Source organism: Polyodon spathula, chromosome 2 (genome assembly GCF_017654505.1).
Source record: "Polyodon spathula isolate WHYD16114869_AA chromosome 2, ASM1765450v1, whole genome shotgun sequence".
NCBI classification, from domain to species: domain Eukaryota; kingdom Metazoa; phylum Chordata; class Actinopteri; order Acipenseriformes; family Polyodontidae; genus Polyodon; species Polyodon spathula.
In genome coordinates this window covers 59,817,785-59,831,257 of record NC_054535.1, presented here as the reverse complement: position 1 = coordinate 59,831,257, position 13,473 = coordinate 59,817,785, and the positions used below count along the sequence as shown (strand labels likewise).

Sequence of the window (13,473 nt, the reverse complement as noted above, 5' to 3'; positions counted from 1 at the left end):
CCTTCCTTCTTTTTTTGTTTCAAAATGCCCTCTGTGCTCTATTGCAGATGCACAGGTGCTCTTACAGGGAATGTTAAATTCTTATTGGTTGTAACCTTACTCCCCCCACTGTGTTTTGATTGGCTGGGCGCATGACTCGCTATTTGATATGCATTAGCCCATGAATGAGACCTGACTTCTAAATCACGTTTTCCTGCGCTATTAAGGTGGTTCGCTAACGCTGTCATTTTTGCTTGAGCGGAAAAAAACTGTGCACATATTTGCTAAATAGGGGCCTGTATGTCTTGATTTCAATATTATTGGCTAGCCCGAATATCATGTTTCTTATTCTCCCCATCTGAATGTCCCTTCATGATTCCAAAACACTCTTCAGTGCCCCCTTGCCCAAAATCTTACTGGCTTCGTTGGTGTTCTGAGAGTTCGGGTTAACGGGTTGCTATGTTCTCTGTGTCGATGTTGGGGAAGTGGTCAGTGTCCACTACTGTTAACTGCCTCTCAACTAATCCAATACGTTTGTTGGCAGTTTGAGGGTCACCCTGTGCCACCCACTTCTTCAAGTTATGAGGCAAGCCCCTCCACCACCATTAATTCCACTACCCAGGCAGCACTATTCACCTCAAGCTTTAGCCAACGTCTGGCTAAGTGAAAGAATTCAATTATAACGTTGGGCTCTCACTGCAGACATGAGCCCAGCTCGTCAAAAGTTTGACGACCATCCGGTGCTGGTTCTGGAGTCTTTACAGTGGTGCTCAGCTGAAGCAGACTTCTCCAATCTTGCCGATCATGTGCCATTTGTTTTGCAATAATTCTATTATTTTCTTGCAACACTACGGTGGCTTGTTGCTGCATCATTGTAGCCTGCAACACGCTTTTTAGGATTTCTTCCATGGTTCTTTTAAAACTTCTGGTACAAATTGTAATGAAATAGCTTCATCTTCAGCTATTTTTACCAGTTATATCGCCACCTCGCTGTCCGCTAGCCAAGCAAACAAAAATATAAGCATTGTAGTTTCCCTCTTTGTAGTGCCAGCAAAATAATCATTGCCAATTAAAATAACAAAGTTTTGCAGTTATCGCAAATGTTTTTTTCGTCCAGGTGATGCATATACTGCTAATCAAAGGGCAATTTGAGACATTCTAATGGATAAAACAAATGGCTTACCTTGATGGAACGGATCAATTTGTTAAACCTGAAGAAAGTCTTGACGCATTCTAAAATAAGTGGCTTTTATAAACCGCAGTAAATGTTAAAAAAAACAAAAACAACATGGTAAGAAGTTTGTTTGTTTACGTGCAAGTTTTGTAAACAGCAGAATAGTTTTTGTTTTTTATATTTCGTTTAAAAAAATATATGCCTGTCCATATTCAACGTTTTTTTTTAATGCTTAAAAAAGGATTGCTGTTGAGCTTAAATTGTTTTGTGAAATAAACAGATGGCATCGTTCAACGGGGGGTAGTATTGAGCAGGCTTACAGTCGTGCCACAAACAGGAAAGTTCAAATGGCCAGTACAGTAAAAATAAATAAACAGTACGCTTTTTATTTTTATGGAATTGTAAACACTAAATGAGTGTTTATTTTTTAAATTTAAATTTTTATTTTAAATAAAAACTGTTCCTCAAAAGTAACTGTAATTGTTTAACTAAAAAAATAAAATTCTGAATTGAATTTTATTGCAAACATAGAAGGTTGTGTGTGGGGTTTTTATTTATTTATTTATTTATTACCCTCATTATAACGCCACCCTTGCTTATTGCCTGTTTCTGCCCATGGCCCTTACCTGGCGGTATAAAGTGGGCAGACTATATTGTGATACCAGAATTGGTATTGTATTGTGATACAAATCTTTGGTGTCGCACTAGCAACATTAACTGTAGCAATGACAAGAGGAGCAGTAAAAATAGTTTTGAAATCTCTAGCAGCACAATGAAAAATTCAACTAAGAAATAATGGCCAGGTATCCAAATCAAGGATGTAAATAAGACATTGCAAGTATTGGTATAATTAATAAATAGGTCTCCATGACCTGCATCCAAACCATGTAGAATTTGTCATAATAAATTACTATGTAAAGTTTAATAAAATTCAGGCAAGCAGTTTCCAAGATATAGCCTTCAACAGCCCACCCTATCAGGAGTCAAAACTGGGAAAAAGTGTATTAAAAAGTGTTATTACATTGTTGTAATAACAGTCAATCTAAGATTAATTAAATTGGGGCAAGCAGTTCCCAAAATATAGCCTTCAATAACGGCAATCAGGTGTCAGTCGAGTAAAAAAGTGTTGACATGAGCATATGGAACAACTTCTTCTAACAAGTGTTCATGAAAAGGTTAATCAAATTTGGGCGATGGTTCTGTAGCTTTCATTAGCTCAGCTAATCAGAGGCCAAAACCCAGACATAAGTAGGTCACAATGACAAAGATTTGGATACCCCCGAGCACTTTTGCTACTGAATGCCCATATCAACTTTCATCACAACTGAATGAGGGATTCTCAAGACGTACTGTAGTTAAAACAAACCAACAGGCGTATCCGATGTATCGCTGTTGCCAGGGAGAAGTTAATGAGGTAGTAAAATTTATTTCACAACATTCAACAGCAGTTGATCAAGGGAGCATTGAAAATGTAACTGAAAATGGATTTATATTACTCCCCTATGGCAGTGTGCCCTGCCCCTGTGCATATTTTTGTGTTATATGTTGTATGTATGGTGTTAATGTTGATGTATAATAGTTGGTACATGGGATATAATAGGGGTTATGAACACGAGTGATTTAAAATGTATATTTGTATTTAGGCACAAGGATTGCACAGCACTTCACATGCAGGCAAAACGTAATAATATGTGAGCACGGGAAATTGCACTAGATTAATTCACGTGCAGTTGTACCGATACTCCAGTTGAATAATTGATTAGCAATTGAGTCTCGGTACAGCTGCGTAAAAGCAGCATGTTTTCACTCACTCGGGATTGTGTTTTCAGTGAGTGGAAAACAGGTGGCGTGAAGAAGAAAACAAAAAAAAAGAAAAGTAAACGATTTAACTCACCATGTTTGTCTGTTTGTCCGCAGTCTCTTTCGTTTAGTGTTAATCTGCTTTGTTTGTCTGTTTGTTTTGGCTACCAGTGCCATGTCCTGCGTTTTGTTTGTTCAAACCTTTTATTTTACTGCCTGCTTATTAAACTGCGCATCAGAGCCTCCATCATTTCACACGTCCTGTTTTCATTTCCTGGTCTGTGACATCACCACGCACCTGCGCACTGCGACCATCCTGTCACATTCCCCTATCACTGTTTAGCGGAAGTTGTTCTTGTTAAAGGTATTGTTGCTGAGGTTTTAAAGTACATATTCTTACCTCTGCCATGTGCACTGCTCCACTTATCGCTGAATGCTACTCTGACCCTCTCTGGGTGGTATGGATATATATATATATATATATATATATATATATATATATATATATATATATATATATATATATATATATATACCAGTTATCCACCACTTATCATCCAGGGTTATTGCGGGCAGTCATTTATATCAGGCAAGTAGCGTTTGCCATTTGCCATTCCCATTGATTTCAATAACAAAGGCAGTTGTTTGGATCTTGTTATGTGCAATTCATATAGATTTAAATTTTAAAAAAGCATTTCTTATACTGTAGTAACTGCTCTTACTAACCAACCAATCAGATGTTTTCACATTGTTACACTGCCATTCACATAGATTTCAATAAAAAAGGCAGCACTTTACTTTAGTAAAAGTTTGACAAATCAGTCACATGTTTGCACCTCGTTACTGAGCCATTACCCCAGTACTGTACCTTGGCTATTTAATCCCTGTACGCTGTGCCGAATTTACAGTTTGAAAAAAACAGCTCTGCCTGCAACAGCAAGCAAGCATGGCTGGAAAGAGAAAACAAAATAATTTCAGTCCTGCTTTGCTGTAATATGGATGGCAGTGAAAAATGAGAGCAGCTTGTGATTGGCAAATCGAAAACCTCTCGTTATTTTACAGGAGTTCACCACCTGCCTGTGCTTTACTGTGAAAACAGAACCGCCTGGATGACTGGGGACATTTGAATGGCTATGTATGTGCGTGCTACGCTTGTAACGCGTGCTATGGAGCAGCATCCGGATATAGAGCCTGTGGCAGAGCAAAGCTCTGCCCTTTAAATTGGCAGGGATGGGGTTAACTTCCCCTACCTGCCTGGGTTTATTATGTTCAGGTGGCTGGGGTTGATTAGTTGATTAGGTTGATTAACGATCAATCAGCGCCCAGCCACCTGATATAAAAGGAGGCCTCTGCTTCTCATTTGGAGAGGGAGCTGAGGAAGCAGGTTGGTTTTTTTTTTGGGTTGTTTAGAAAGTTTGAATCCAGTGAAGGCATCGCCCAGCCTGGAAACTGTTATTTTTGTAAGTTTTGCTTTTTATCTTTTTTGTGTTTAAATTGCTTTGTTTTGGCCCTTGTGCCCTTTCATTTTGTGTTTATTTATAATAAAATAGTTATTTTTTTGAACTGCAGTCTGTCTCTGGGCCTCTATCCACTCGCCAGCCTGCCACAGAGCCGAGTTGGGATTTTTTTAGAAAACGCTGACAAAGTTTGTCATCCACACTTGCAAAAAAAGACCGTCCAGATACGTATCACAGAGTTTTTCACTAGAAACAATTTGCAGTAATGTAGCCTATCTGTACTGTACATTTCTGCACTTGCATTACTTTTTTGCACATGTATCTACACATACTACAACACAACTTCCAGGTGAAAAAAATATTCTAGAAATTTGTAAAAAATTAATTAAAAATAAAAACTGAAATAGCTTGGTTGGATAAGTGTCCACCCACCTTGTAATAGCAATCCTAAATTACTGTACTGTAGCTCGGGTGTAACCAATCGCCTTCAAAATCACACACCAAGTTAAGTCGCCTCCACCTGTGTTAAACTGTAGTGATTCACATTATTTCAGTATAAATTCAGCAGTTCATGCAGGTTGCCTCTGCTGGGTAGTGCATTTCAAAGCAAAGACTCAACCATGAGCACCAAGGCACTCCAGGACAAAGTTGTTGAAAGGCACAGATCAGGGGATGGGTATAAAAAAAATATCAAAGGCCTTGATATCCCTTGTAGCACAGTCAAGACGATTATTAAGAAGTGGAAGGTGTATGGCACTACCAAGACCCTGCCTAGATCAGGTCATCCATCCAAACTGGATGACTGAGCAAGAAGGAGACTGATCAGAGGCTACCATGAGGCCAATGGCAACTTTGCAAGAGCTACTGAATTTTATGGCCAAGACTGGTCAGTGTGCATGTGACAACAATATCCCAAGCACTCCACAAATCTGGCCTGTATGGTAGGGTGGCAAGAAGGAAGCCAAAACTCAAGAAAGCCCACCTTCGGTCCCATTTGAAGTATGTAAAAAAACACTCAGGAGACTCTGCTGCCCTCTTAAGAATGAAACTGGGATGGAAGTTCACCTTTCAGCATGACAACGATCCAAAGCACACGGCCAAAGCTACACTGGAGTGGCTAAGGAACAAAAAGGTAAATGTCCTTGAGTGGCCCAGTCAGAGCCCCGACCTAAATCCAATCGAAAATTTGTGGCATGACTTGAAGATTTCTGTCCATCAACGCTCCCCAAGAAACTTGACAGAGCTTGAACCGTTTTATAAAGAAGAATGGTCAAATATTGCCAAATCTGGGTGTGCAAAGTTGGTAGCTACCTATCCCAACAGACTCACAGCTGTAATTGCTGCCAAAGGTACTTCCACCAAGTATTAACTCAGGGGGGTAAAGACTTATCCAGTTATGATCTTTCAGTTTTGCATTTTTAATATATAACCTTTTCCCCATTAACAGTGTGGAGTATGGTGTGTTGATAAGTGGAAAAAAAATCCTCATTTAAATGCATGAAACTCTGAGGCACTGACACAACTGAATATGAAAAAAGTTCAAGGGGGTGTAGACTTTCTATAGGCACTGTATATTTTTTTCATTAGTGTAAAGATTTGTAACTATATACATGCAAGTTTATTTTGTTTATTGTACTGGTGATTAGGGGACATTTTGATTGTCAGGTTATTGTGTTGGGGTTTATACCGTTCATTGCTTACTGTGAGCGAATCAAGTTACACAAATGTGCCCGTTCTAACTAATAAACTAATAAACTAGACTGGCCTACTTCGTACAGCCAGGATGCAAACATGTGCTGTATGACTCACCCTGCGCACCACACAGCTGGGCTTCTACCTGTTGAGCCACTCGGGGCCCCTCTGTTAATTATATTTTGACACTTTTGTAAAAGTTTCTAATTTTTTTGACAATTTTCTTCCCATCACTAGGTTTATTAATAAAGATGCATGCTACAAAGTTTAAACAAATTCTTACCTTACTGTTGAAAATAGCAGATTTTGACGTCATCTCTGCTTTTAGAAACGGATCTACCTCTTCCTACAAGAGAAAAAGAAGGTAATTTGAAACAAAAAATAGGCAGCTTAAGAATACAGTTTTTTTTTTTTTGTTTTTTTTTTTACTTAAAACTGATTCATTATTATTTACATGTCAAGATGGGGATATAGTCATTAGCTTCTCATGTCTTTCATCTCTGGAGGTTTGAATACTTCTCAGGTCCAAGTACAATTGGGTAGTTTAAGTGCCCTGGGAAGACATTAATCTACACATCATGTCACAATGTGTGCTCACTTGCAGAGTTGTGAAGGGAAGCTGTCATGGCTCTTACCAGCACACTGCAGAGCACTACATTCACAAGAGTGTAAAAACCCAGCAGGAATCACTTAAACCACATTTCAACCTTGACTAGTTCTAGTTCACCACTGTTGTTACTTTCCTGGTCTGGTTAATGTGTAGTATTGTTAGGGAAAAGTTTTTGTATTCAGGACAGGACAGAACACAATTTCCTTTAGAGCAAGCTACCTCTATGTGCCTTCACATATAATTAATTCCTTTGTATAACAGATTACTTTTATCCAACCATGCTGTATTTAGTATTTAATTGTTTTAATGACGGAAATTGGCAATCTTGAGGCCAATGTTCTGATGAAAAGTACTACTGTTATGCTCTACTTCCAGGACCAAAGGAACAGTATTCCTCTAATAACAGGAAATGGGGCTTCTCCATCTTTCAGTGATTTGAAGACCTTCTGGGCTAATACACACAAGGATAACAGCTTGAAATTGTTACAAAAGAGGAGATCAAAGATCATTAAACAAATTACTAAAAATCAGCAGCAGCTAAACTATCTGGAAAATTAACGGTAACCAATAAATGGCATCTTCAGAGAGCACAAAATTACACAAAAGTGTTGCAAGGTGCCCTTTTCTTCTCACATCACCATTGAAAAAGAACACTATTAACCTTCAGCACCTCTGGCTTCACTACCATTGCAGCTGATACACATACATAGTGTCAATTGCAATGATCCATATAATTCAGTTCTTAGTTCTGTACTAAGTTAAGTACTTGTTATTACCAGGGACCCTAGGAATCTGTTTGCTGTGGAATAACGTAGAAACATAGCTGCAGTTTACTTCAGTATCCAGTGCGTTGTTACTATTGTATTGAACAAGTTGTTTAAAGATAAAAATCACCTCTAAAGATTAGATTAATAAATTTGGCAATAGCCGTCCACATGACAGACTAACTTGAAGATAAACTAATATGAATATTATTTGTGGAATAACACAGATTCTTTTTTTTTTTTTTCAGAGAATATCATTATTTTATTGTGGAAAACTAGGATCCCTGGTATCATTAAATCATCTCCAGCTCTGTACTATCTTAATAACAATTGCAACAAAATATACAGGTTAATACAATACAAATTAATACAGACCTCAGGGTTAAACTAATCATTTCTACTTTGTGTATCGGAAATGGCAATGAATGGGAGAGGGGGCAGGTGAATAAGAGGAGTGCTACATAGTTCAACTATACTTTTATATTATTTTAGCAGTTTTTGAAATTTTTCTTCATTCTATATTTTGTGTAACCATATTAATACACTTCGGGCCTCATTTAAGAAAAGGCGTTAGACTTTATGGTCCACAATAATTACCATTAGTGTGTATGTTAATAATTTCCGTATTTACTATTCCAACTTTATTCATTATCACGTGCAACACTTGGCATATTATGGTGTGCACTAAATTTAGTGCTTCACACGATGGTGATCAGAATGAATATGTGATTGATATGGTAATGCATGCTGATGTATTTAAATGAGCTGAGATGAGCTGCACTCACTATATTTACTAAAGGGTGTTAATTTTAGTGCACGCATTAAAGTAATAATTTATTAGTGGGTATGGAAACCAGGCTTTAACCACTGATAGGCACACTATTTAAACCACTGTTTGATCCTTTTTACTGACTCGATTTGTTTAATTCATTCAGTTTACCAAATCAATTCAACAGATTTTTTTTTGGATTCATTAACACAAAATAAATACATCTTGCTGAATTACTTGGTTATGAAAAGGTATTTGAATGGAAAAAGTCCACAAATGATAATTGATTATCTAGGTCAGGGGTGTCAAACTCATCTGGCAGCAAGGGCCATTTAAAACGGTGCTCACTACGTGTTCTAATTCTGCAGCTTTTCCACATAATGCCTGCTGATGCAGAGTCCAGTGTACGAAAATGGGTACTGCTGCATTTCTTTGTTTAATGTTTTCCAGCACTCTGCTAGCCAGTCCACTCTTTTTCCCAGTCATATACGGTGCACCATCTGTTGTAATCCCTGTTAGTTTCTTCCAAGGTATTTCTGCATTTTCCATGGCTTCTTGAAGTTAAAAAGTCCTTTCCTGTGGTTGTGTTGTTCAGGCTTAAACTTCTTCAACAACATTAAAGTTAATGTTGCCTACCATTTTGGTAATACGCTCAGCAACCGTGTTACAAACTGACATTAGAAACATTTTCTGTTTTTTCAGGGCATACTACATCAGCTGATTTAACCACTGGATTTTTCTTCTCATTTTCAGAAAACCCTTTCATTGAGACTCCATACCTTCTTTCATTTCCAGTAAACTCAAAATACATTGCTTTGTGGAGCGTGTTGTAGTGCCGTTGTATGTTATAATCCTTCATAACTGCAGAGTTGCACTGCAAATGAGACATATTGCTTGCCATCAAAATTGTTCAGTGAACCTAACAATTTTGGAATCTTCTGTGTTCCACCTCCAACTTTCGTTTCCATGACATTTATTTATGTATTTATTTATTTATTGTATTTGTATAGTGCCATTCATCTCCAACTACTTTTTGGCTACTGATTTAAATTTTACACAAAGTAAAATAAATAGTTTAAACAAGCCTTCGCTTCGCTATCCTAATCAGAATTATGTGTGCTGTGGGTGTGAGGAAATGGATCCTGCGCGCCATTTGATTGGCTATTTTACTACCTCTGTGAGTTGTGATTGGCTTAATGGGAATGTCAGAAATACAATGCAGACTGCACATGTTGAATACATGTGTTATATTAAACAGGCGGATTGTTTTAAAGAAGAATTCCAAAACAATACAGTACATCAATGCAATTTTATAAACTAATGGACACTCCTGCTTTAAACTATGTCAATCAGTTTTAACTGCGACCTATTTAATAACCTGCAGTTTACAGCAAAAAAAGCCCTCCTTAAACTCACAGGGAATTATATTAAATTTCCCACACAGAAGGCAGGTTTACAGAATATGAAAGTGGGCTTCTACCAGGTTGCTGGCTTCCCGGGTGGGTGCTATTGATTGTATTCTCATAGCTTTGTCACCCTGATCCATGGAGCCTGCTCTGCAGGGTGGTAATGCTGACAAGGAAGAGAACTGAGGCCACGTCTCAATCGATAGTTCTTGAGCAAGCAGAACAAAAAGAAAAATATGTCATTGCAGAACATGACTTTCATTGTTATATGCATTAAAGGGAAAGGAAAAGGTTTTTATCCAAACAAGGAATACATGTTAAAATTAAAAGGTAAGCAGTGCAGTTTCACTTTATGTTGCCTCTGCCTGTCCCCTGCTGAGTGCTGTGTCTGTTGATCGCCCATTTTCGGTCTACTGACCAAAAGATATGCCAGGACTGCTGGGGCTTTTTATATCACATGGTCACGTGTATTCTCAGACATTATAGTGCACACTAAATTAATGCTCACAGTAAATTTAGTAAAAATATGGGTAGCACGCTATGGTAATAGTGATTTCTTCCTGAAATAAATCCACTTGACCCTGTCCTTTTTATTTTGATATGGGTTTAGAACAAACCAGTGGGTGTCATTTCATGGTAGTTATGGAGGGCCTATGCTAATAAGTATTTTGGATATCACACATCAAGAGAACCAAACCATTCATTAAAAGTGTGTTGCATTAAAAAGGGTGTTTACAACAACTCAGTAAGATTTTGGAATGATATTACAGAAACATTCCAATTTTACTTGCCTAATTATGGCCATCCAGGTTTACAGCAGATGTAAATGGAGAGTTTATTTGTCGTCTCTGCTTTTTACTTTCACTTTCATATGCTGCACAATTCCTAACTAAATATAACAAAAGTATAACAATTTGCAATGATTTTATATCATAAAATTATATGAAAAACTGTATTAAAAATAGGTTGTGAAGGCTTTACTTTACCCTACTAAATTAACTGTAAAGCAAAGGATGTCACACCGTGGATGTGTTTATTTTGTTGGGTATATTTCAGGCAGTACAAAAACTAGACATCACGTTTTTTTTTTTTTTTTAAATCCCTGCCATTTCTTCCCAATAAACAAAGTGGCAACAAATGCTTTCATAAAGTAGTAATAACTGAGGTTTACTTATGCATTTTTAAATTTTTTTAGCTGTGCACGGAAGTGAAAACTGTCAAATCTAATTAAATAAACCCTTTAAATAAAATAAATGTTGTTGTACAAAGAAAAAAAAAAACTCACCTTTTTGTTTATTACCTTCCTCATAACATAAATTGGATCACAACATAAAATGTTTATCACTATACGCAAGATTTACCTTGCAAGTTGGGCCAGTGTTTGGATAGCGAGAAGCTTTTTTGAGTGACGTAACATCTGTATCTCCCGATTCTGACTCTCTTGCCAAATCTGAAGCTGCACTTTGCTGATCCTTGTTTTACACTGTGTAGTTAATCACACACATCAGACAGAGCTGTTTTTTTCACTTTGCTGATCCTTTTTTTATACTATATAGTTAATCACACACATCAGACAGAGCTGTTTTTTCACTTGCAGTTTTAGAAAATGTCACACGAATTCTGGCAAGGTGTTAAATCAGTGCAAGGCAGTTTGATATGTATTTTGAATTCTACTATGACATAGGCATAATTCATGTGGAGCAATGTTCAATCAAATATTAAGATATTTTTGCCCGCACTAAAGAAAATAATATTATTCCATAGCGCTATTTTCACATCGCACTACTAAAGTATTTTCTTGTTGAGACACCAATGAGCATTGACGCAAAGCGAAATGAGTGTAGATCTGATCTGAATGAAAAATCAATCAACATGCAGTGATATTGATGTGTATAACACCTGGATAGCATCGCCGACTATACAACCAATAGTAAAACACCATTAGATCACTACAGATGTAGACTGCCAAAAAAAAAAGAAAATAAAACAAAAAGCAACTCAATAGAAATGTTGTATAAATCTAATATCCCACGGCCTAGCTGAATTTATTTTTACTCGTTAGCCTGACCTCTTCTACCCATCTCGTGAAGAAGCCAAGGCCAACTTAAATAAATAAATTACACAAATTAAATACATTGGGTAGATGTACTAAAGTGTTGCGTCTGTCGCAATCATTGCAAACCACATGCAAACCAGAAGGAAGTGTAGCGTGAAATGTATTAAACAAACGCAACACTGTCAGCATCATTTTAGCGAATGCTTTGCAGCCACAGTTCTGTGCTTTAGCCTTAAATGAATATGTAATTATGGGCGTTCCTGCAGAAATTCACAAATACAGAGATAGTACAAATGAGGGATCAAAAATATTGTAATGAGATGTACTAAAGCTGCGGGCAATTGCGACACTTACAATTGTATCAATTTGTTAAGAACTTTTGAAAGTCAAAAGTCCACTTTTTCAATATATTTGAGACGCACACCCAAGTACCTAATTTTCACTAAAGTCAGGGTGTGCTTACAAGCCTTGAAAACAAATTTCTATGACATTTCTGTTTTTCCCAGTGTGTTGGAAGCAACAGACTACACACATGTGCTACTAACCCCTCCAGCTCATTGTGAGCATCTATATAGGACCATGATCTATTGTGTGTTAATAATCTAGGCTACTAAGTAGACCAAGTTAAAAATAATAATAATTAAAATAAAATAAAAAAAAACCTAAAATCATTTAGTTTCAATTTAAAATATTTTATTTGCATTGTATACCAATGTGTACAATGCAGCAGCAGTAGGCTAAAGTACCAAAAAAGTGTGCTAGGTATTCATTTGATTTTACTACTGTACTGTATACTGAATAGGCCTACTGTACAGATTTATATTTTTACATAATGTAATGTGTAGCTGTGGCAAAGTGCCCGTCCTTGTGTGTATTTTGTGTTGTGTGTTAATGTTGGTGTATAAAATGTATATTTGTATTTAGGCATGAGGATTGCACAGCACTTCACGTGCAAGTAAAATGTAATAATATGTGAGCACAGGGAATTGCACTTTATTAATTCACATGCAGTTGTACCGCGTCTCCAATTGAATGATTGTTTAGCAATCGATTCATGGTACAGCTGCATAAAAGCTGCATGTTTTCACCCTCTCAGGGTTGTGTGTTCGGTGAGTGGAGAATGGGATTGGAGACAGAGGTAATTGTAAAAGATAAGAAAAATAGAAGCTCACCGTGTTTTGTTTAGTGATTTTGTTTAGTCCGTTTTGTTTGTCTCTTTTGCTCTGGCGAATGTGCCGTGTCCTGTGTTTTTTTGTTTGTTACAACTGTTTATTTTGGCTGTTCTGCTCACTCATTAAATGCTGAGCGAAACTGTTCACTCAGCTCCACCAAATTTGACCTCTCTCACAAATACATATTTGAAAAGTAGTACTTAAATTCTTTAAGGGTGCTGAGATTCTCATTCATTCATTAGTTACATCTCGTTTGGATTATTGTAATGTTCTTTTTGTTAATCTTCCTGCTCACTCTGCATCAATTACAGCTAAAATGTATTCTCTCATATTACTGAACTACAAATGGTACATTGAAATTTCGTGTGACATTGCTTTTATGTTGGGAAATATTTTTAAGAAAAATAAAAAAACTGAAATATCTTGCTTGCATAAGTATTCAACCCCCACACATTAATATTTGGTAGAGTCACCTTTCGTGGAATAACATGACTTGAAGATCACTGTCCATCAATGCTCCCCAAGGAACTTAACAGAGCTTGAACAGTTGTGTAAAGAAAAATGGTCAAATATTGCCAAATCTAGGTGTGCAAA

The 13,473-nt window shown here is 37.0% G+C and overlaps 1 long non-coding RNA gene across 1 annotated transcript in view; it reads right to left on the bottom strand.

The window, feature by feature from the left end:
- The window catches only part of LOC121298850, a 132,018-nt gene that overhangs the window by 98,287 nt on the left and 20,258 nt on the right, over positions 1 to 13,473 (bottom strand). The window contains exon 2 of the long non-coding RNA XR_005947337.1: positions 6,386 to 6,448. This is a non-coding gene — a long non-coding RNA (uncharacterized LOC121298850). The remainder of the gene's footprint in view (positions 1 to 6,385; positions 6,449 to 13,473) is intronic.